The sequence below is a fragment of the Anolis carolinensis genome, chromosome 6, assembly GCF_035594765.1.
Source record: "Anolis carolinensis isolate JA03-04 chromosome 6, rAnoCar3.1.pri, whole genome shotgun sequence".
Lineage (NCBI taxonomy): Eukaryota > Metazoa > Chordata > Lepidosauria > Squamata > Dactyloidae > Anolis > Anolis carolinensis.
This window is the reverse complement of record NC_085846.1, coordinates 76,897,844-76,922,553: the sequence shown is the minus strand read 5'-3', so window position 1 is coordinate 76,922,553 and position 24,710 is coordinate 76,897,844. Positions and strand designations below refer to the sequence as shown.

General features: G+C 38.4%; 1 protein-coding gene across 7 annotated transcripts in view; it reads right to left on the bottom strand.

Annotated features, from left to right (window-relative positions):
- Positions 1-24,710, bottom strand: part of znf385d (zinc finger protein 385D) — a 506,886-nt gene that overhangs the window by 432,315 nt on the left and 49,861 nt on the right. Inside the window, exon 3 of one of the 7 annotated variants that reach the window (XM_062984388.1) lies at positions 399-481. The exons of the other annotated variants lie outside the window; for them this stretch is intronic. The gene's annotated coding sequence lies outside the window, so the exon portion shown is untranslated. The remainder of the gene's footprint in view (positions 1-398; positions 482-24,710) is intronic. 7 annotated transcript variants of the gene reach the window in all.

Below are 24,710 nucleotides of genomic sequence, written 5' to 3'. Positions count from 1 at the left end.
GAATCTGCATTCAACCATCCACTGCTTTAAAATATTTGATTTTGCCATTATATAAGGGATACCATTTTACTATGTCATTGTATACAATGGGACTTGAGCATCCTCAGATCCAAAAGGTATCAATGACTCACTCTAGAAGTGGTTTTTTTTAAAAAAAAAATAAATTACTAGTGCAGACTTAGGTCCTTTCCACACAGTTATATAAAATCCACATTGAACTGCATTATATGGTAGTGTGGACTCAGATAACCCAATTCAAAGCAGATACTGTGGATTATCTGCCTTGATATTCTGGGTTATATGGCTGTGTGGAAGGCCCCTTAGCTGTATTATAGGGTACTCACTTACTCTCTCCATATACTTTGCAATGATTTCATGGTAGAGGCATCTGTTTTTACCTTGTTTAATTCCAGGCTCTTTCTCCACACCTTCAGTAAAAGATTGCTCTGCTGTATTCAAGTTCAAATCTCTTTCAGTCTTACTAAAAAGAACAGGGAAATAACATACAGAAAATAAACACACCATAGTTCAATCAGGAAAGCTTTCCTCCTCCTCTGGAAAGAGTCCTCCTTTTTTTTCAGCCTGAAGCCCCTTCCACACAGCTGTACAAAATTCACATTGAATGGGATTATATGGCAGTGTGGACTCAGATAATCCAGTTCAAAGTAGATGTTGTTGATTATCTGCCTTGATATTCTGGGTTATATGGCAGTGTGAAAGGGCCCTGAGACAAAAGGAGAGGCTAAATAGCCTGATGTCCATAAGGTGAATAAAATACATTTGCACTTTTGTTTGGCCTTTCTAGAGGGAAAGCAGTGGGACACTCAATTCCACAAGATCCTTCCTTACTGCATGGCAAGATGGCCATGGTCTCTTCCCACTCTATGATTCTGTTACTATGATTCTATAATATTTTAAAAGATTTTTTAATTTGATACATTCCAACAATTAACAAAAACAATTAACAAAAATTTTGCGATGCATGTCTTATTTCAATATACATAATACCAAAAGTAACTAATGCTTAAATGACATTTTAAACTATCCTTTGATCCTTATATGATTAATTTTATGAATATTATCGATCCAAGACCCGATTAGTTTCTCAGTAAAGTTTTTTTTCCTGATTCCAGTTCTCTATAAGCGTTACTTTTGTATTATAAGTTAAGGTAATTAGTTCATCATACCATAGCCCAGTCATTCCTTTATCTATTTCTAATTTCCTTCTAATTATTCTATCCAATGGGGTTTCACCTGCTTCTCTTCTTTTCATGGCCTGAGCTTTACTGGACAGACCTAACCTAATGGTGAAGGACTTATAGAGTTAGAAACTAACTTAATTCAGATTTGCCAGGCCTCCATCTATATGCTGGAACAGACCAATAGCCCGGAAATATTGATATTTCTGACCAATAGCCCTGTCATCTGTGTGGATAGCTTGACTAATTTGGTTGAAGAAAGACTGATCAATTGGAAGCCTTACTTGGAGGAGCAAGACCTGGTTCAGGGAGAGCCTCTCTGCACTGCAGATATTTTTGGGAAGGAGGAGGAAGGGAGGAGGAGGAGATGCTGCTGAAGCAGAATAAATAATATCTGCTAAAACAAAATTTGAAGGAGATACTAATGCAGTCTTTTCTATTTAGACAGGAAGTATTCAATGGGGGTATCTATCAAAATCATAACCTCTAAACTCTGCAACACTGAAAGCTAATCTGTGATTGAAGCTTTTGTAAAGAAACACTTTAATCAGCTAATCATCAAACTAAATTGCCTCCTGAAAAATTCATATATCTACTGCATTTAGATTAAGTGCCAAGCCTCAATCTGAGCTTATTAAAAGGCAAGCAGTTTCACTAGTTTAAGCCAAAAATGCATCTAGCAGCAACTTGACATACAAAACTCTTAAGTAGACAATACAGGCTGGCACTATGTTGATAATTGCTTCTTTGTTGATTTGGGTAATAAGATGTAATTTTTAAAAATAATTTTTAAAGTTGAGAACTTCAAACTTTATTCTTTTCTAAAAGAGGAAAGGGAGGGAGAATTCTCTTTGGCTGCATTTTTTGCTATATGTGTTTTGCTTAAAGGTTATTTTTGTAGCTACAATACTTTCAAATTCTATTTGATTGTTTATGTGATATCAGAACCTGAATTAAAAACATTATTTTTAGATTTTGGGATTTTAAAAAGGATTTGGGAGGGAGATAACTCAGAACATTTTAAATACTTCACATCCTACCTCTTATAACATTCTATACCAAATTTATTTTAACAAAACCGCAGCTGTTCAGGATTGATTTAGATCTACAGTTTCTATATATGCTGTAAACATTGGGACAATTTAGAGCATTTATGTTTTAAAATATGAAAATATTGTACTCTCTGATGTAGCAGGTAGTACTTTTTAAAAAGCTGACCTGGTAGTAATCTGTATCTGGTCTCCTTAAACTAAGGCCCCTTCGACACTGACATATCATCCAGATTATCTAGGCAGGTAATCCACATTATCTGCTTTGAAAATGATTATATGAGTCTACACTGCCATATAATCCAGTTCAAAGCAGATAATCTGGGTTTTATATGGAAGGATAGAAGGGACCTAATATTCATTAATGGTGGGCAAAGTGGGACCATTTAGGAGTTGATGGACTGCAGTTCCTAATATTAATCACCATTAAGACTAAAGGAAGAAGATTGGGGTACTCATTTATAAAGAGAATTGTGTCTACATCTGTCAGCAGCAGAGGCAGCATGAAAACCAAATGGGATTGAGGTATGTGATAAGATGGCTTTTAAGCACTCTTTCGTGCCTTTCTGAAGTAGAAAGTACACTACAAGTAGGAAAATAATAGATCAATGCTTTTTTTCTGATGTGGTAGAGGTGCTCTTGAAATTTTACAAACACACACACACCTTTTCTGTTTTTCCCTTTTCCAGAATCATGTTCATAATATTCAATATTGTTTTCAATGAAAAAATACTGAACCTAAGAGTAATACCGAATCTTGTGTTTATACCAGCTTTTTCCAACATAAGATAATGTGGATGAGGAGGCATTTCTGTCCAGCCCCATGCTTTGTTCTATTTCCCATGCTGTTTAATATCTGTAATATATTATTAATATCAGTAATGTTACTATATTATTAATAGCTGCAGTATAATTTTTATTATTCATATTTGTAATATAAATTCTATATAAAACTGCTGGGTAAAAGCAACATGAATTTTGAAATTGAGTTCTATCAGAATTCTGATGATCTCCATGTCTATTTCTCCTTGTCACCGGGGCCAGGTGAGGCTGTGCAAGTTCTGAATAGTTGTCTTGATGTTGTAATGGTTAGGATTAGGGTCCAATAAACGTAAGCTAACTGGATAAAGCAAGCTGGTGAACTGGCACTGTCTAGGAACTGAGTGAGCAACCTGCCCTGGACTAGGTTGCATTCCCACTGAAGAAGAAGGTATACAAACTGGGAGTTCACCCCTGTGGACTCCATGGTTCCAAGTAGGGTTGGAAAGAATATCTGTATTTAGTTTTTTCCTGAATTCCATACATAAAGGGTTTTCTGTCAAGTGGGAAATCCCATTGGGAAGAATAAATGGACCAGCAAGAAAGTTGGACAATCTTTAATATTTAATATCTGGAAACGTTGTGGAGGAACTTGAGTTTGTGCAAAAGAACAATAATTTGTGCAGAAAATGGGTCTTCTGTGCTGAAAGCACTGCTGTTCAATATATATAATGGTTTTCTCTGTAGAATAATTCATTTGCACACTTTAGGACATTCAAATGCAACCGTATTTCTCAGGGTCCTTCCACACAGTCATATAACCCAGAATATCAAGGCAGATAATCCACAATATCTGCTTTGAACTGGATTATCGGAATTCACACTGCCATATAATCCAATTCAATGTGAATTTTATACAGCTGTATGGAAGGGGCCTTAAGCTGTGGTTGGCAGACCCTCAGAGAAACATGATATCCTCACAGCAAATTCATGAAGGTTTGAAGAACTGTTATGAAAGAATAAATGAAAGGAAAAAACAAAGAAGGACGGATGAACAGGCATACACTAATCTCAAAAGCAAGGGGACTTTTGCCAGTGATAGTCATCACTTGTACAAAGTTTCATTACAGTATCTCAAACAGTTCAGAACCTTTATAGTTAAATTAATCTCTACTGCTGTCCATGCTTTACCAACACCTATTGCTTTCTAGAATGTTGTTGCTAAGTCAAGAATGTTCTCTAAGAAATCAATATATATATAAGTGTAATGTAGCACTTTATTATGGAGTAAACAGCAAAACCACTGAACCCAATCACACCAAATTTGGCCACAAAAGACATAATCATCCAAGCTATGTATTTCAAACAAAAAAAAACCCTAAAAATATACAGCCCAAATTAGAGGAAGAGAAAGAACTGTTTTTCCCCTTGCTGCCAGTTAGAAGGGTAGGCTCCGCCCACTTCGTCTCCTAGCAACCCACTCAGCCCCAATGGCACCAGGGCCTCTTCACTCAGGCCACTGCCTATAAAATACAGATTATCTGATTTGAACTGGATTATATGGCAGTGTAGACTCAAGGCCCTTCCACACACCTATATAACCCAGAATGCCAAGGCAGATAATCCACAGTATCTGCTTTGAACTGGATTATCTTGAGTCCACACTGCCATATAACCCAGTTCAGTGTGGATTTTATACAGTTGTGTAGAACGGGCCTCATATAATCCAGTTCTAATCAGATGATATCAGATTACAAATATAATATATAATAATTACTTTGGTATAATAATACAGAACAATAAAATCTTTAAAATCAGGACAGTAAATAAAGAGCAACCCTCTGAAAACAGGGAAATTCCAGAAAAGAAACATCCAGGGCCAGCTAACACCTCCCAACAAAGGATTCCTCCAGGCAGGAAGCAGGCAGGTTTTGAAGCTGCAAGGCCATTAAATGTTAATCAAGGTGGCTATTTGCAGCATTCATACTTGCCACATCGAGACTATTAATTGCTATTCAACCTGGCCAACCAAGAATTCCACAAGGTAGAAAGCGGCCAAGCTTGCAAGCAGCAAGGCTATTCAGTGCTGTTCAACCTGGCCAACCAAGATTTCCCCTAGATAGAAAATCCCCAGGCTTTGAAGCCATGAGGCTATTCCATTCCATTCAACCTGGCCAAGGAAGGATGCCCCTATATAGAAGCGGCCAGGATTTGAAGCAGCGAGGTTATGCAGTGCAATTCAAATTGGCCAAAAAAACCATTCCTCTAGAACGCAAGTACCCACCCTTCCAAGCAGCAAGTCTGTTCCATTGTATTCCAGCTCACCAAAAAAGGATTCACATAAGAAGAAAATGGCCAGGCTTTGAGGCTGCAAGGCTATTCACTGCTATTCCACCTGGCCAACAAATGATTCCCATAAGCTGCAGCAACGCATGGCCAGGCACAGCTAGTTCATGTATAAAAGGAAGACTGCACTCATGGAAAAAGAGTGTCAGGTTCAGTCAATGCGAGTGAGTGTTCAGATGTACTTCAGAATAGTAGCTGTAGTTTACTGAAAAAGAAAGTGTTCCTTCTTGGATTTTTGTGAATAAAAGTGTTGGGATCTTGCAAGGTAAAGTGACTTTCCAATGTTATTGTGATGAATTTCATAACAATACATTTTGATTGACTCTCAGGATAGATTGGTGGCTGACTCAAACATAAAAGTACTGATGATGTTGATGAGGATGCATCTTGTTCAAATCAGAAAGAAACTTCTTCCAGTCATCTTAAAAATTGCCACTGTAATAGCAGTATCACTTGATTGAATTCACAAGTACAGGCTCAGAAGACAAGCAACTATCACAGTGCGCATTATGTTACAATGTATTGTCCAACATGGTCATGAAATCATCAAAATTGTGAAGACATCTCGATACCAGACATAATGACATACCACAAAGAGCATTGATTTTTTTTTCAAAAGTAAGAAGCAGGGGCTTCAGGAAATTAATAAAAGGGTTTTGAAAAAGACTGACTGTAGCAATGGAAATGCCGTGAGTACCTCATTTGAAGTTTTCAACTAATTGCAAAAACTGGAACACAACAGAAAACAGTTAAAGAACTTACATTACCTGTTGCACAAATCATGGTTTCTGTTTTGATCAACAAATATTAAATAGGTAACAATTAATAAAGTTGTTCTTATTTAGCCCATATATTTGTGTCTGTCTCTATATTCCTTTGGTAGGACAGTAGTAGTGCTATGTTAGATATGATAACAAGAGAAATATTTTTGATCACTCATTGTTCATTGCCTCATTGCACACTACAACTAAGTATTTAACAGCTAAACGTGTTTATAACATCTCATGACATGGATTGGTTGAAATGCTTTGGAATTAGAAACTAATGAAGCACAAACAATGTCTGAAACATTTTCTGAACTTGTATCACAGATTAAGGAAATCATACCATTAATGATTGCCAAATAATTTCCATCTGCTAATAAGATACCAGCAAAACTAAAATATAATGAATTAATTTAATTAAAGCATATATGAATAAATCAGTAAAAATGGTTAACGTTTTAAAAGGGACCATGGAATTAAGACATTTTGAGTATCTTTGCAAAGATATGGAAAGTGAACACCATTAATTTCTACAACAGTATGAAGTTCATTAGCGGTCACAAGGTAAATTTTTGTTTCATTTTGGGGAATTGAAAGACAAGGTAAGACTATTCCTCATGGAGCAGCAATTTCACCTCAATGATCGTTTGACAGATTTTTCCTAGTTAGTAAAATTGGCATATCTGTCAGATATCTTCACTCATTTCAAGGAGAAAAGGGAACAATTTCTCAAATTTAAGATAAGAGAAAAATAATGATGAAAAAATTGAATAATGGCATCTTTGCCTATCGGCCCAAAACTAGGAGATATCCTCATAGAAATATTCATAGAGTTCAGATAGTGCTCTTCCAAGTTACAAGCAGATTTCCCAGAACAATCAAAGGGGGAATGACTTTTGTAATGACATACATTGGATCCTTGGTATCCATTGGAGCTTGGTTCCAGGACCACCACCATCCCACATGGAAACCAAAACTTGTGGATGCACAAGTCCCATTATATGCCATGTGATAGGTGTCCCTTATATAATATGGCAAAATCAAGACTGCTTTATGGAATTTGTTTCTGGGGAAATATTTTCAAGCTATTAATGGCTGAATCTAGGAATACAGAATCCAAAGTTATAGAGGGCCAATTGTATTTATGAGAAATATCATTCTCTGCTCTGATTTGTCCTAAAAGTAAGTGTATAAATTGTTTGAAAAATGTGGTCAGAACTCAGGACACAAATTCCAGCTACTAAGCCCAATATAACAAAACTTGCAAGTGAAATGCAACATCAACCATATTATTAACTGATTAAAATATGATTGTGATTACTATTATTAATATGTACAATTGGTAGATGCAATACATATTGGGGTGGAACAAGGCAGGTGCTTCACTGTTGTGGCATCCAGATGTCCTCCTTTTGGAAGCCTGCTGGATACTGAGGCTGGACTTATTTCAGCACCAAGTTAGAATGCTACTTTTCAAGAAAGTCTTTCCCCTTGATTTCTTGTTCTGTTTTCAGTACTTTCAAACATCTCCTAAGCTCTATTTAGCTCATACAGGTGTATGTTGCCTCTTGACTTGTGATAACCCACATAAGGTTTTCTTAGGAAAAAATTATGTAAATGTGGTTTTACCATTTCCTTCCTCTGAAATATAGCCTACAGCACCTGGTATTTGTTGGTGGTCTCTCATGCAAATGCTGGCCCTGCTTAGCTTCTATGATAAGATGAATATTTAGGCCCTACAAGTTTCCTAAAGCACATTTCTAAGGCCTACAGAGGCTATATAGCATTTTTTCAGTTGCTTTGGAAACTCTAATAAACGCTAATAAAATAGCACTTACAGACTTTCCACAATTAAGCTGCCAAGATTACTGAAAAAAAGCCTTAAGTCCCAGGGACTTCATGCCACCATTAATGAAAAATATAATTAAATTAATTAAAAAGAGTGAAATGGCTTCCTGCCCTTTGAGCATGGAGAGAACATTAATACAAGACATTCTTTAGCTGCATAATTTGAACAGTGAAACAAAATGGCAAGGCTAGTACTAGAATTTCCTCTCAATTTTTGTTATATACAAGTCTCTACATAAACACAGTAATAAAAACAAGTCACCAAGTATAAGCAAGAGGACATCATATGGTTGTCAGGGGAACCATCACATTGAATGTCTTACTTTTCGAGTATAAATCTCTGCACTAAAGCTGCCTTAAGATAGTGCTTTGCATTTAACAGACAAAGGTTTACAAATAGAAAACCACTCCAATGACAAACTGTTCTCTAAAATGCACTCTGGGCAAGTGAGCCTTCAAGCAACATAGCAAAATTCACAAGTGCAGTATCACAGATGTGCAGTATAAGCCAATACAAAGGTACCTGGGGGAGGCCGTACAACCAGGCTTGAAATTGTTGAAAAGGAACAATGGTTATGCACTTAAGGAGCAGTGCTATTTTACAGGCTCTGCAAACGGATGCCCTGTGTGCTGGAAAAAGAGAAATTTTATCTATTTTTGCTTCATTCTACATAGAAATACTTATTGTTATATGCCTTCAAGTCATTTCTGACTTTTGGTAACCCTAAGGAAAGTCTATCACTGGGTTTTCTTGGCAAGATTTATTAAGTGAAGGTTTACCTTTTGCCTTCCTCAGAGGCTGAGCATGTCATTTGCCCAAGGTCACCAAAAAGGTTTCCATGGGATTTGATCTAGAATCTTAGTTCAGCTCTCAAACCACTATATCACATAGCTCTAAACTATGAACTATTAACAACGGTGATGGCAAAGATTATGATTATGGCTATTATCATTCTATTATTGTTGGAACAAGTACGTTTCGAACTACAGCTTTCAGAATGTACCAGTTAATATGGTGGCTGGGAGATTCTGAACATTGTAGGACAACAAAGTATCGAAGCTGTTCTTGCAAACCCCTTTATCTTACTACAGAAGGGTAGCTCTTGCAGTTTAGCAGCAAAAAAAGCAGTCTTGTGGCATTTTCAAACTGGCTTATAAGAGCTTTTCTTTTCACATTTTGGGGTGTTACACAATCCATTTAATCATATCTGTGAAATTAAATATATTCATGCTTTATTTGATGTTTTGAAATGATATATTTTTGATTGAGGAGTGTTAATGTTTCAGTTTTAACTTTATTAATTTTATTTGTAGTTTATGTTAGCTTCCCTAATTGTGGAATGACAGGGCAATTAAAAATAAATACATGCACTAATCTTCTATTTTTAATGTATTCCAGAGGAAGAATCATGTATACTTCCAAATGTAGCTGTGACACTGATACCACTGGCAGGCCTGGTTCTTCATGGATGCCACTGAAACCCCCGCTTCGGGCGCAGCGCCTTCCTGGGCGCACCTGAAGCGGCAGCGGCGGGCAGCAGTGGTGGCAGCAGGCAGGCGGCAGCGGCCATTGGGTCGCTCGCCACAGAACCAGGAAGTATTTTGTATTCTCACGATATTTCGCGAGATCTCATGGAGATCTCGTGGAAATCTCGCGAGATCTCGTGAGAATACAAGCTACTTCCTGGTTCCGTGGCAAGCGACCCAATAGTCGCCACCGCCACCACTGGTACGTTTGGGATGGGGGGGCCCAATTTCGGGTGGGTGGCATGTGGCCCTAGGTTGGCTTACCACCTGGAAAAACCTAGGGCCGCTCCTGACCTGGCCCTAACCAATGTAGCCAATGGCAATAGATCCTGGGAAGTACAGTTCGGCATCATCTGTCTGCATGATTCCCAACCAATTCCCATGCTCATAGAATTATAGAATCATAGAGTTGGAAAAGACTACAATGGCCATGTAGTCCAACCCCCTGTAATGCAAGAAAACAGAATAACCTCTGAGGATGCCTGCCATAGATGTGGGCGAAACGTCAGGAGAGAATGCTTCGGGAACATGGCCACACAGCCCGAAAGACATACAACAACCCCAGAATAAATGCAGCCCCATCAGATGGCCATCCAGCCTCCTACCATCAAAAATATTTTCCTAATGTTTTGATGGACTCTTTTGCAGCAATATGAACCCATTGTTCTGTGTCCTAGTCTCCAGAGCAGCAGAAAATAAGCTTGCCCTTCCTCAATATGACATATTTTCAAATATTCAGACATGGCTCTCTTGTCCTTTTCTCTGGACCTTCTTTTCTTCAAGCTAAACATTATCTGCTTTGATAATCTGGATTATATTGCAGTGCAGAAGGTGCCTAAGACTCCTAAACCCCTTTCACATGTACTGGTTTCAAGCATCACCCATTCTATATCTGTGCATTTCATTTTTATTGCCTGTGTGGTACTATACATCTCTCTGTGTTGAAATTCATTTTGTTAGTTCCAATATGATCCACTGGTAGTGAATCATAGTTTAGTACAAGCCCTGCAGAAACTAATACGGTTATGTTTGATGGTTGATTGTGTGTAGATAAGGAATAATTTGATGCTCTTTGAGTGATTGCAAACCTACATTTTATATAAAATAAAAGACAGAACTCTCTTCTTCTGAAAACGCAAATGAGACGTCTGCACTTGCTGGAAAGCATTTCCCTAAAGCATCACATGGTTCTTTCTCTTTTCCTCTGTTCCCTTTGCTGATAGCACATTATAATGTGTGCATGGCAATGAACCTAACCATTACTTAACACAAGAGGAATCCAAGAATCTTGAAATTCCCCACTTGCCCAACTGCATTATTAGAAGGCATAACGTGGATTTAATTTCCTCTAAAATTAGACTAATGGCTCCTAATATAGGAAATGTGAATAGGTGGGAAGAAAAGAGTGGCAATGCAATATCTTGCCACTGCCTAGATAAGGAACTTTAGGAGAAGGGAAAAAGGCCTCAGTGATGTTCCATGGTGTTCCTATCTGAACATTACTGCAGATGAGAGGGGAAAGACCCTGCCTATTACTTGCAAAATGAATAGAAATCATGGTCAGAATTCAATCTGCTCTTCTGAGCTGCAATATATTGAATACAGTTGACATCTGAAAAGCACAACACCAATTTTCTATCGTATCATGATTACAGTAGTAAAACAGAGCTGCTGCATATGCTTAGGAGAGGGAATGCAATCCCTAAGTTTTTGTGGAGAATTGTATACATTTCAATGTCTTCAATGAAATTTTCTGTAGAGTCTTAGTGCTAAAGTAGTTGAATAACAGAGCTAGAAGACACCTCTAGCCCATTTCAACCCTGCCCCCTACCATGAAGGCATTAATGGGGCTGGGCTGTGGCGTAGCTGGTTAATAACCATCAGCAATATTTCACTGCTGACCGAAAGGTCATGAGATTGAAGCCTGCGGTCAGATTGAGCCCCAACTGCTTAATAGCCCAGCTTACCGTCCACCTAAGCAGTTCAAAAATAGCTGTGCTGTGGGTAGAGAAATTAGGGACTGCTTAATGCGGGGAGGTTAATTCAATTTAATTTACGACATCATAAAACTGCTGGCAGCCAAAGAGCGAGGAGGAAATACTATAATCAAAAGAACTTGGCATCATGATCTATTTAAACACAGTTGCATTATCTTTGGAAATGAAGCCTTTAGCACTAAGTCCCTTGAGAGAGTTTTAAAAAATGAGCACAGAAAATCAGCATTGAGTGGGTTGAGAAGGGAAAATAGAAACACCCTATAAATAGAGAGATAAATTTGGAAAACCCATGTAGAGCATCTCAGCCCTCATGAGAAGCAAATCTGTCAGTATTTATAAAGTTCACCTGTCAGGTAGGAATGCAACATCACATGATTGGCAAAATGTAATCTGAATCTTTCTTTTTAAAAAGCAGGAAAACAGCAACAAATACTGCCACATTTTAACCTCTCGGAAAGACTCCATGTTTACATTGTTGTATATCCCAGACAGAAAAATAAAAAAACGATTTCACTATGCATCTCAAAATACCTTTCCAAGCTGTGAAACTATTTTCTCAAGCATCACAGTAATCAAAGCTCATTCAATAAAATCAATGCAAATGCATTTTGAAGATAAATGAGATCAGTATAATGATATTACTCAGCAGTCATGCAAACTGATTCAAAGGAATGTTGGCAAAACCCATTTAAAACTAACTTTTTAAATACAGTAAGCCCATGTATTACATGAGGGAGCTGTTCCAGGGCCCTTTGTGTAATATATGATTTTTGTATAATATGGAGTTCTATTTTCTTACCTTAAATTGATGATAACCTGGATTTCTGCACTTTGGCACGGGTTTAACTCCCCACACACTAAAAAAAAAGGCTTTCCTGGGGAAGGGGGGTGTCTACATGCCATCCCGTTAACTATCAGGATGGCATGAAGTCACCCCAAAGCCCCACAAAAGAAGCCTTTAAAAAAAAAATTAAAAACGTACCCAGCCATCATTATGATCCTCCTTGCACACAGCTGACACGCCATTTCCTTGCACCAGGAGGGTGTGAGGAGGACCATAATGGTGACCAGGTAAGTTTTTTTGTTTTACTTTTAAGGGCTCCTTTTGGGAGTGGTGGTTTTTCTTGGTTTTTCAGGCTCCTGGAGTCCGAACAACTGAGATGGCTGTGTGGATTGGGCCCGAGGATAGCGTGACATGGTCCCCAGGCTAAATCCACACAGGGTTCACACCTTGTAAAACTCAGATCTTACCTAAGATCTGATTCCTGCCAGGTGTTTAATTAATTCACAGTAATCAAAGCTCATTCAATAAAATCAATGCAAAGCAAGGGAAACCTTGCTTTGTTCCGAATTAATTCGGTTTTACCAGACATGTCATTTGGACACCTCCAGTAAGCCCTGTCTGGATGAGTCTCTACTGAAAACTTTCCACAATATTGCTAGTAGAATTGATGCCTAATAGATTTTGGACCATTTTACCTACACAGTGCCTTATAATGGTATATTTTCATCTGTGTAGAACTAAGTAGTATCAAGAATTCCAGCTTGTGATTTATTTATAAACATACTCCTCTCCAAGAATTGAGGGGAAATGCCAGGGTGCCCTTTAGAAGTTTTGCCCACAGATGAAATTAGCAGGGAAAATGATCAATATGCTGTGAAAAGGTGAAATAACTTACATTAATCCACTAGACAAATCATTTTTGCAACACAGTGGAAGTTTAAGAAGAACTGGTTGAGATAAATTCATAGTAGAAGGTATCTTCTTCAGTTTGTATGATGCATCTGTTGGAAATAGCAACCTTCTTCTAGCCTCCACTAGTAATTTGTTTGTATATGATTCTGTTTGCTCATTGTATTGTATATGTATGCTTTGGTATGCAGCTTTCCCTTTATATTTCTTGAGGTGGTGATGGTGCGGGCTTCAGACCACATGATCGGATCTGGGGCTGCTCAGATCTCAGACTCCATTTTAGAACAAAGAAATGCTTTAGCCATAAGATGTTTTGGACTTAAACGGTTTGGGACCCACCTACCTTAGAGACCGCATCTCCCCCTACAAACCCGCACGTTCTCTTCGCTCGTCGGGGGAGGCCCTCCTCTCGCTCCCACCACCCTCGCAGTCGCGGTTGGTGGGGACGAGAGAGAGGGCCTTCTCCGTCGTGGCCCCCCCGCTTTGGAACTCGCTTCCTAGAGAGATCAGGCAGGCCCCCACCCTCCTCTCCTTCCGTAGGAGCTTAAAAACCTGGCTATTTCAAAAGGCCTTTGATACTTAATCTGGTGTTGGACTGATCGATCTGCCCATTTTATAATAGCCCCATTCTTGAGGTGTTGCCAATGCTATATTGCACTTTGTCCATTTTAACTGTGAAATTACCTTCCCCATTTCGGCCCATTTCGGCACATGTTGCACGTTGCCTGGGTTCTATGAATTGGTCTCCAGTGTTAATATTTTATGTTTTATGTTGATTTTAACGATTGTTTTTACTGTAATTGATGTTTTTATTGGATAGCTGTTTTATTGCTGTGTTTTGATATTTGATTGTTTTATCGGGCAAGGCCCCATGTAAGCCGCCCCGAGTCCCTTCGGGGAGATGGGGCGGGGTATAAAAATAAAGTTATTATTATTATTATTATTATTATTATTATTAACTAGGTTATCAGTCTAACAACTGAAAAGCCAAATTGCCTTGCATAAGTACATGGGAATATATAGCAGTGAAGAGAAAATTTTACTCAAATGAGTTTTTGGCACTTCTCTGGAAGATCATACTTCTACAAAAGGTTATGATTTTAAAATGGTTGTGAATTCAATTTTTCTCCAAAAGATTATGGAGATTCTGATTTTCCAAAAGGTTATGATCTCTAAAAAGGTCATGCCTTTCCAAAAGCATCATGAATAGCTCCATCCACATGTACAAGCCATCACAATCCATCAGATAAGAAGGACCCAGTCAGGAAAAGCAACTCCCTCTTTTGTTGCTTTCAGGACTGAGTGTTTACAAATTTTATCTTTGCTTTGATGTTGCTGCAATCACATGTTTCCTACTCCATGAATATCCACCCACTCACTTAAAAGTACTAGAACAACGAAGACCAGGTACAGCAATGTGGAGTGTGGGTATGTGCCAAATATCCATTTGGTCTCAGCCAATCAGGAAAAAATAACAAAAACCACCAAGGAAAGCCAGACATGGAAAACAAGGGAATTAAAATAGCCAAAGGGAGTAGGAGTCACAGAATCTGATGTGGTTGTGTTTTGCAAAATCAAAACTGCTAACTTCAGATCAACATTAGGGATGAGGATGAGGGTCAACCTCAATTTCCACAGCATTCAAAATTATTCTGAGATATTACATTCCAATAAAATTGGAGTATTCAGAATGCATTTCAAATATAATGAACACTAGGTAGTTTTTCTTTTTATGATTCCATCAAAAATACCTTCAAAAGAAAAAGCAATTGATGAGGTGGAAAGTACTATCTCTCTTGTTCTTAGAATTTATTAATATGGGTACCATTTTTTCTCCTATCTGCCCCACACATGACACATCCTATGTACAGCCTATGTTACAAATGCTATAGAAATTAGATAGCACACTGCAAAACTGACACTGAGGATTGCTATTTCCCCCTATATTTAGGAAAAACCCCATGCTAAAAAACAACTGTTAGCATCATATAGTAAGTTGGCTAAAACATTTTTCTAACAATTGTTGGGTATTACTTGCCAATTGACTTTTCTGTAGATATGCTGTTTTAAAAAAATCCCTCACTTAATATGCCATACTCTATTCTACATCTTAGAATTCTGCTCAATGTGTAGGCCAGGGGACCTATCATACTACAGTAATATTACAATAAGATTATACTGTAACTGCCATAGCTCCATCCAATGCAATCCTAGGATTTGTAGTTTGGGGAGGGATATTTAAAATGTTCAGGCATAGCCCCAATCTGATTCTCTTTGCATTTAAAAGAAAGAAGAGAAACGAATGGAGGAGTCAGTCATTTTTTTTTAAAAAAAAACACTACACCACCACTCAAATCCAATGTTGTCAATTGAAAAGGGAAATATGGCTCCAAAGGAGTTTTTTCTCAATTTGTACTCTTGATCTCACGATTTCATGCACATAGTCTCGAGTGGACCTTGAAAAAGTTTCTTAAAAGATTAGTTGTGCACGTGCACACATTATGCTTCCCGAGTATCCTGTGTTGTCAGAATCACTTTCTATCACCAAAACTGGTCGTTAGTCCTATGCTGAAAAAAAATGTGTGTATATGGACAGACTAATTCATCACACATATGTTGACCAAAATATATGCTTCTTTCTCACTTCATCCCCTGCACACTTTTTTCACTACAGTATTCTGACATTGGTTAAATAAATACATCTATGACCTTGGAAGACAATGGTATTCAATCACCACCTCCACATCTCTAACTTTGTGGAGATTTGTACAAAGTAACAGACTGAGAAATTGATTGAAGACATCACCTTATTCACCTCATTATGATCTTGGTGATGGCAGCTGCAAATTGACAGCACAAAGATGTTGAACAGCTAGATTGGGTCACAAATCATCTTTCATCTTAGTCCACTAATCTAGAGGTAAAGTGCGAAAACATAACTTGTCAACATGAAATAACAAGCACCATCACAGGAGATAGATAGAAACATACCAATTTCATACTGGAAACTCTAAAGAGATTAGATTAAGTGCGTGTAAATTCTAAAATAATTTTGAATAAGAAAAATAAAGCATCCACTCAAAATAGTAATCCAAGTCATGCTGTACTCCAGATGTAGTTGGAATGCAATCCCAACAGCCTTAGCCAGCATAGCCAGTGGTGAAAAATGTTCAGAGCTGCAAGTTATAAGCATGGCAGGGAGGCTGTGTGATTCTTAACCCTTATTTAAAGGAAAGAGGATTATTTTGTGTAATAAAAAATTCAACTGGTTTTAAAAGCACCGAAAATATAACCGTATCTTTCTCTGTGGATCCACATGTCATGGCACAATACTACAATAAACAACTGTGAAGCGAGCAAGGGTGATTTTACTAATAGCTTATTTCATTCCTTTCCCATTTCCCTTTCTTATATGTTGATTTAGGCAAGAGTTTTGGGAGGGGGGAAGAAATGTATGTGTATGTGGCTCATTCATGACATACATGTTTATTTGTTTCTTGAGTATACAGAAATGTTGGGACTTAACTTGAGGTGGGATTTATTTATTTTTTTGGTATTTGTTAGTTTTTCAACTGCAATGTAGGACAATATAGAAGCTTATAGTGCTTTCTCAGCATTTAGCACAACCATAGCCAGAAAAAAAAATGGGAGGGGGGAGGGTTTGAAACTTTTTCTAGCGAATCATGAAGAGTAATTCCATAATGCAAAATAATTTAGAAATCAGGCTCCATCGATAAACTTCAGTGGACACTTAAGATAAATAAACTTCAGTGGACACTCATGGGGATTTGGTTAATCAGTTAAAATTCATGAGTAAACCAGGTTTTAAAATAATCTGAAAAAATTCGGGGGGAGTTGAACCCCTACTCCCCCCTCCGGCTACAGCCCTGACATTTAGGTACAACATGACCAAATACTTCCTGTGCTGTGCTACATCAGAGGAAATAATGGGTTGTTCTGACACAACCCAACACTTTTTAGGGTGTCAGGAGAGGTAGGTAACATCAGAAGGCCATATTGCTCTCTCCAACATGACTCAGTGAAATATAGCAATTGGTTGCATCACATTAGGTGACTCAACAGGTTAACAGAAGGAGAAAATGATCCAGACTCTTCTTTACAATTTTATAAACTGAAAGGAAATCCCTATAGTCACCTCATAAAGTAAATGGTGGCAACTCCCACACCACACCTTGAACATGTAATGTGGAAAAAATATGGTACCTTTGAGTTGCACTTTTTACAAAGTCAAAAATACTATTCCCCTTAGCCCACAAAATGGATTGTGTTACAGGTAAATATAGTTACTGCAACAATTATTTCCAGGTTCTGCTAATGATGTGCCTGTCGGCATAATAACCTATATTTTTACCCATGAAATCTGCATGCTGCCATTCTGTCACATTACTAACCCCATATGCAAAGAAGAGTCCTGAGGCACAGACAAGAGCTTGGAAATAATTGGTTGCAAATAATTACTTTTCCCAGTAAGTACAAATAAGTATAAATATAGTGTTTTCACTCTATTTAAAATATAACTGTTTCTTTTTAGTTACTTTCAGAGTATCTTCAGCTAAATTATGGTTGATGAATATCACATGGATCAAGTGCTAATCTGTTTTGTGTTTCATGCTGATGAATAAAAGCATATGTTTTTATTCAAATAAAATATAGCCATGTTTATTCCTCTGGTAAATTCATTTTTTCCCTTATGGAGGAAACAATTAGGAAATAAACAGACCCAAATAGAAAGTTTTAAGAATGTTCCCTGCAGCATTCCCCTTCTTCCAATTTATAGCCTTAGTGATTGCATTTTCCTACCCTAAAGTGCTTATTATGTGCACTAAAATATAAATTAAAATTGTACAGGTTATTTCAATGACATATCTCTTTTTTCTCCCCCCTCCCCCATATATATTATTTGCAATGTCTGTTGAACATGCAATTTGGGTAAGAAAAATGAATATTTATGTTTCCAGACACTACACAAAATACAAGCTGTGGCTTCTCTTACAAACAAACTTTCATAAAATCACACCAAATAATCAGTCTGCTATATTTAAAAAGACTTATAAACAGAAGCAAGCAGTTTAAAAAAAATAAAAATAAACACTATCACTAGGTTAGTTTAAGTTCTAGTAATGGCTACCACTACATTTCAACATTTTGGAATTGCACTAGGAATTGTTGATTAATTTGGTCAAAACATTTAATGGTAAATGAACTTCAGTCTGATATGTTATTGACATTAAAGCTAAACAAGGCCCAAGCAACACAATACACCAACAAAATGTATATGAGAGGAGGAAATTATGATGTTCATTTGCTGCTCTTTCCTTCCTCTCAAAGAAGATTAAGGGTTCTCAAATGCAGCTGGGTATAATTATAAGATTTCAAAGATAATTTTTCATGTATTAATTGCAATTTTTGAATGGCTCAATTAATGTTGAAATTTTAGCACGCAAGCTCACAGGCTTTTACTGTAAATATCACAATTTGTAGTGTATGTATAGTTCAGTTTAAATTATGCCTATTGAAGAGGTCTTTAAGGCCTTTTGCAGATAAACTACTCATATCATAGGCTATCTCTTATGGCTGAGTATGATTGTCTTCCAAGAGTAGAGCCTTGGCAATGGGTCCATAAGTGACTGTAGAGACCAATTAGAATAGAATAAATTTATGTCATTGTACATTATTCAACAAAATTAAATGCCATCGCCAATCACATTATATATACAGTAGAGTCTCACTTATCCAACACTCGCTTATCCAACGTTCTGGATTATCCAACGCATTTATGTAGTCAATGTTTTCAATATATCATGATATTTTGGTGCATAATTTGTAAATACAATAATTACTACGTAGCATTACTGCGTATTGAACTACTTTTTCTGCCAGATTTGTTGTATAACATGATGTTTTGGTGCTTAATTTGTAAAATCATAACCTAATTTGATGTTTAATGGCTTCTCCTTAATCTCTCCTTATTATCCAACATATTCGCTTATCCAACATTCTGCCGGCCCGTTTATGTTGGATAAGTGAGACTCTACTGTATGTACAATTACAAAACAAAGCACTCATCCTTCCATATTCTAATCACTATTTCACAATCCTTAATGCCACATCAGTGAAAATCATAGGGTTCAATATAGCCACAGCTCTATGATAAAAGTTATCTCTCAGCCTATTTGTCTTTGTTTTTATCATCCTACACTGTCTGCCAGATGGTAATAAGTCCAAAAAAGAATTTCCAGGGTGAGATTGTCAAGAGTCAGACGCCAGTTAACAAACAAAACAGAGTTTATTCCAAAGATAAGCCAAAAATAACATAAACACAGAAAGTATCCTTGAAACACTTCACTATCAGTGTTTCAAGAGTAGTTTGGACAAAAATAACTCAAAAACAAGCCACGCTATTTTCCCATGCTGGCATTCAATAAAAAACTAAAGACGCTTCAATTCAGCTTTGGAGAAACAAATAGAGTTGACTGCAAGAAAATATGCAAAATAAACGAAGGCTTGCAACCTTCCAAAAGCTGCAGAGTATAACAGAAAGTGCAAAAGCCTCTTTTGGCTTCAAACCGTTTCTGAAAACAGACAGCCGGCTCTGCGGAGTTAAAGGGACAGTTCCCAAAAGAAAAACAGCAAACTGGCTTGAAAACAAACAAACTAGAAGAGCAGTAAACTGCTTCCACGGTGCAGATAAAGCCGAAGCTTCAAAGGGATGATGAGTAGCCGTTGTCAGGAGAATCCAAGGTCAGGTCGGGAGGCAGCAGCAAATTCCGAAAGGCAAACCAGTAGTCAGAAGCCAGGAGTAGTCGTCAGTCAGAGGGCGTAGACAGAAGCCAGGTCAAATTCAATCCAAAGTCCGAAGAGGGTGCAGTCATCCAAACCAGGTCCACGATAAGACACAGCGAGAGCCAAGCCAGATGGTATCAGCAGCTAGAAATAGTAATCAGAATGCAGTCCAAGGAAACCCACACAGTTCCATCCCTCTGCTGCAGAGCAGTCCCAGACAACTTACATCCGAATCATAATCCAAGTCCAGTCTTCACGGAAACACAGAGATCCCAATGGCGCCTCAGCAACACCTTGCCACACGCAAAGTGCATTGGCCAAACATTCCCATTTTATTCCCCTTCCTCCTGGGTGACCAAACACTCACACCCAAACACCAGGTGTCCCAAATCTACTCAGAGTCCGAACTCCACACAGCTAGAGCTCATGGATCCGGAGTACCTAGCAATTCATCGGAGTCCCAATCATCCTGCCCACACTTAGCCCCATGAACACTTAAAGAACCATCCTCCCTTCTCCAAGCATCCCAAGTGGGATCAGCTCCTGCAGAAACCCCAGGTTCAGTAGTATCCATAGGCCCCAAATCCCCAGACATCTCTGGTGGCTGTGCCCATTCAGTGCCCACTTCCCCAGCCACCACCTGTTCCTCAGCATCCATTTCCCCAAACTCCCCATCTGAATCTTCCTCAGAAGATCCCCCATATAGCTCTCTAAGTCGCTTCCTGCGCAACTCCTCCAGTGAACCCTCATCACAAGGGTTTTTTCTTCCTCTTCGAATCCCATCACCATCAACCATAATCCCCGAAGGCGCAGTCACAACAGAGATGGATCCTTAAGAATATTTTGAGATTTCTTAAGGCACCAGAGAGGGGAGCGGGCACCCAATAATTCTCCGAGCAGTAGTGAAAACCCTCTGGAGCGTCTTCCTATTTGCCACTGTGCAGTTACCAAACCATATGCAGCTGCAATCAGTTAAAGCATGCTCTACAGCACAGCGGAAAGTTTTTCATTCAACTGTTAGTTCCGTAAAAGTCTTAGAGAATACAGTCTCTGCTGGGCCCTCTTAACCAATGCCACAGTATGAACATCCCAGGTCAGTCTTCCTTAAAAATGAAATCAGAAACTTAAAACTGGCCACCTGTGGCACTCAATCTACATTTAAAACCAAAGGCTGAATTTCTGATATATTCCTTATGTAATCTACTATAAGCTCCTTGGTCTTATTGATGGTAAAAACCAAATTACTGTCCCTGCACCACGAGAGCAGCTGATCCACTTCATCCCGGTAGACAGACTCACCCCCTTCAGATATAGGCCCCATAACTGTTGTATCATCTGCAAATTTAACAATAATATTGTTGAAATATGATGGTTGTTATGGGCAAGAAAAAATATTATTCCACATGTGTCAGCTAGCACAGGCACTAAGCTGTTAATTGCTCAGTGTGGAGGCTGGACTAAGAACAACATGTCTAGTCAGAAACAAATATTGCCATCAAGGTTGCTTGATAGAAAAAACAGTTCAAGAGTGTTTGATTTAAAGACAGCAGCAGAGAGATAGATACAACGCAGCAGATAACATTTGTTTCTGAGGTTGCAGGTTAATCCAGGGATCGGCTGAATCCCACCTGCCTTGGGGACTCCTGACAGATATACTATGGTATTTGGGGGTGTGATCATGTGTGTATTCTGGAGCCACATGGTCTTTTGAAGGGAGGACATAGATTTTCAGATGGAAGGTGGACAAAGGCTTGCTTGACATGCCTTCATCTTGGAGCATTTCTCCTTTTCGTCTTCTATTCCTGCTTCTTCAAAATCCACAGCACTGCTGGTAATGGCTGACCTCTAGTTAGAGCATTGATGGTCAGGGGTTCCCAGTTCTCAGTGTTTATTTCACATTTTTTAGGTTAGCTTTAAACATATCTTTAAAAACTCTTTTGCTGTCCACCGACATTTTGTTTTCCATTCTTGAGCTGAGAGGAAAGTAACTGCTTTGGGGGATGGTGATCAGGCATTTGGACAATCTGGGCAATCTAGTGAATAAACTAAAGTATCCATGGATAAAGTAACATAGACTTTTTTGGACAAAATGGTTACCTAAAATGGAAAAAATAGTACAATTCAAGTTAAGTATCTATTTAGAGATTCATCAAGGATTGCTTTTTATCAGTATTATAGTGTAGTCAGTTTGATTCCCTGTATATTCACTACATGCCCCACCATCCTAATTATTTAGAATTGGGAAAGTAAAGTAAGATTAACTGCTATAAGAATAATACATTTATGTAATGAATATTATATTATTCTATGTAGAAACACTATTTTTCCACTTCTATTTCCATTTCTATTTGCATTGGTATACATTACTGTCAAATGTAGTCTTTTCTGTAGGTTACATTCTGTTACTAATAGCTCCCATTATGTTACAACATTCTCAGATTTCACAATTTAATTTTTTAAATGGTGGATTCTTTGGAATTTAAGTATTGATTTAAATCATATTAATTCAATGAGGCAGCTCTAGGTCAGATGAACAACTGAACTTAACTCGTTTATTTCAGCATAAATTTTATACATTCATTAATATGGGATTTGCCAGCAAAACAACAATTGTCTGTTACCAGGTTTTCAGTTATCTTCTGTTAGTTTCCTCTCATAGAGAAGCTAATACTTAATTTAATACCAATCAACTGAATGGCTAAGTTAGCAAAGATCTCTAAAATGTTCATTTCAGGCCATTCAGGCTGGGCTGTGGCGCAGGCTGGAAAGCAAGCCAGCTGCAACAAATCACTCTGACCAAGAGGTCATGAGTTCGAGGCCAGCCTGTGCCTGCGTCTTGTCTCTGTCTCTGTTCTGTGTTATGGCATTGAATGTTTGCCTTGATGTGTGCAATGTGATCTGCCCTGAGTCCCCTTCGGGGTGAGAAGGGCGGAATATAAATGCTGTAAATAAATAAATAATGCAGTCTGTAAAAAATAGAATATGGCACCACAATTCACTTTAGGCTACAATTCAGGACTTTTGAATTGGGCCTAATTTGGACTGTTGATCTGGACCCAATCAAGAGGACAAATACTGAACTCAGATTCAGACTAGAGGATCTCTAGTCTTCTGCTACTGATTTGAACTGGTAAACTAAAATTGCCTATAACTTTGGAAATAAAGTAAAACTTAAAGAGAAAAACGTGGAGTTTTTAAAAGCTGGTTCTGACTGCTTAGTTTTAGTAATTCATTTCTCTTTCTCTCACTCACACACCAGACCACCAGTTAGTTAAATATATTAAAGTTTGACTAAGACATATAATAATGAGTATGAGAATAGTCATAATAATAGCCCCAGTGGCAAAGTGCATTAAAGTACTGAGCTGGAGACCGAAAGGTCCCAGGTTCAAAACCCGGGAGCGGCGTGAGTGGCCGCTGTTAGCTCCAGCTCCTGCCAACCTAGCAGTTCAAAAACATGCCAATGTGAGTAGATAAATAGGTACCGCTCCAGCGGGAAGGTAACGGCGCTCCATGCAGTCATGCCACCAACATGACCTTGGAGGTGTCTACGGACAACTTAGAAATGGAGATGAGCACCAACCCCCAGAGTCAGACATGACTGGACTTAACATCAGGGGAAAACCTTTACCTTTTTACTGGGTACTTTTATCACATGTTCCCATATTCTGTCAGCCCACTGTTCCAGATTTGTTTGACTAAGTCCCCACCTACACTGCCAAATAATGCCATTTCAGAATGCAGATTAACTGGATTGAATTGGATTATGTGGCAGTATAGATGAGGCATAAGCTTCTTGCAGGGATGGGAGATTGAGGACTGCTGTTCCTATCCTCCTTTGTCTCTACGCTATGACCCTACTCTTTACTGCATTGCTTTACTGCATTGACTTTTCTTCTGCCCTGCTTGAGCAAGTTTGTTTGGTGGTGCTGCTGAAGGCACTACAGCAAACTTCTGGTTCTGTAATATTCTTGATAGTGTCTCATTTGCTGCCTGCAGTGAACACTGATAAGACATTTCTGCTGGGATAATATTTGTTCATTTGCTGCACACAATGAAGACAAATAGCCATCCTGGAATTCTTTATACACCAAAATGGTCCCAGAGAGCACTTTGCCTTTTGTGCGGTGACATAGGATGTTGGCCGTCGATCTAACAGTAACAACAGAAACAACTAGGGACAACTGGGGCTGGGAAGAAAATAGGTATTACTATTTCTAACACAGAGAGACTCATTCAACAGAAGACAGGGGTTTAAGGTAGTCTATTCAACAAGATAAAAGGAAATTAAAGAAAAACTCACTGACAATCTCATCATATGGGCTGCCAGAACCCACCGGCCCATGCCCCGCATCACCCGGCTTCCCTCCTACCTCATCCCATGGGAGGAAGCATCTACCGCCCGGCTTCCCCCAATTAATTCCAACTGAACATGGGAAGCCTCCCGTGTTGCCGCCATGATGGCATATGCTGGATTCTCTATAGTTTTTTGACTGAGTCCTGCCAGAATTAGTTCTACATCATGGGGTGGGAGCTGGCAAACTCTGTCACAAAACTATAGAAGATCCTGTGCTTGTTGTCAAAACTTACCCTGTCTGATGAGGTCTTTAGACTAAATAACACCCCTCAGCACAGATATTTCACCATCTATGAACACAGAATGAAATACAGAATAGATTGACTAGTTAGTTGTATAGAGTTCTAGTGAGTTTCATATCCATTGT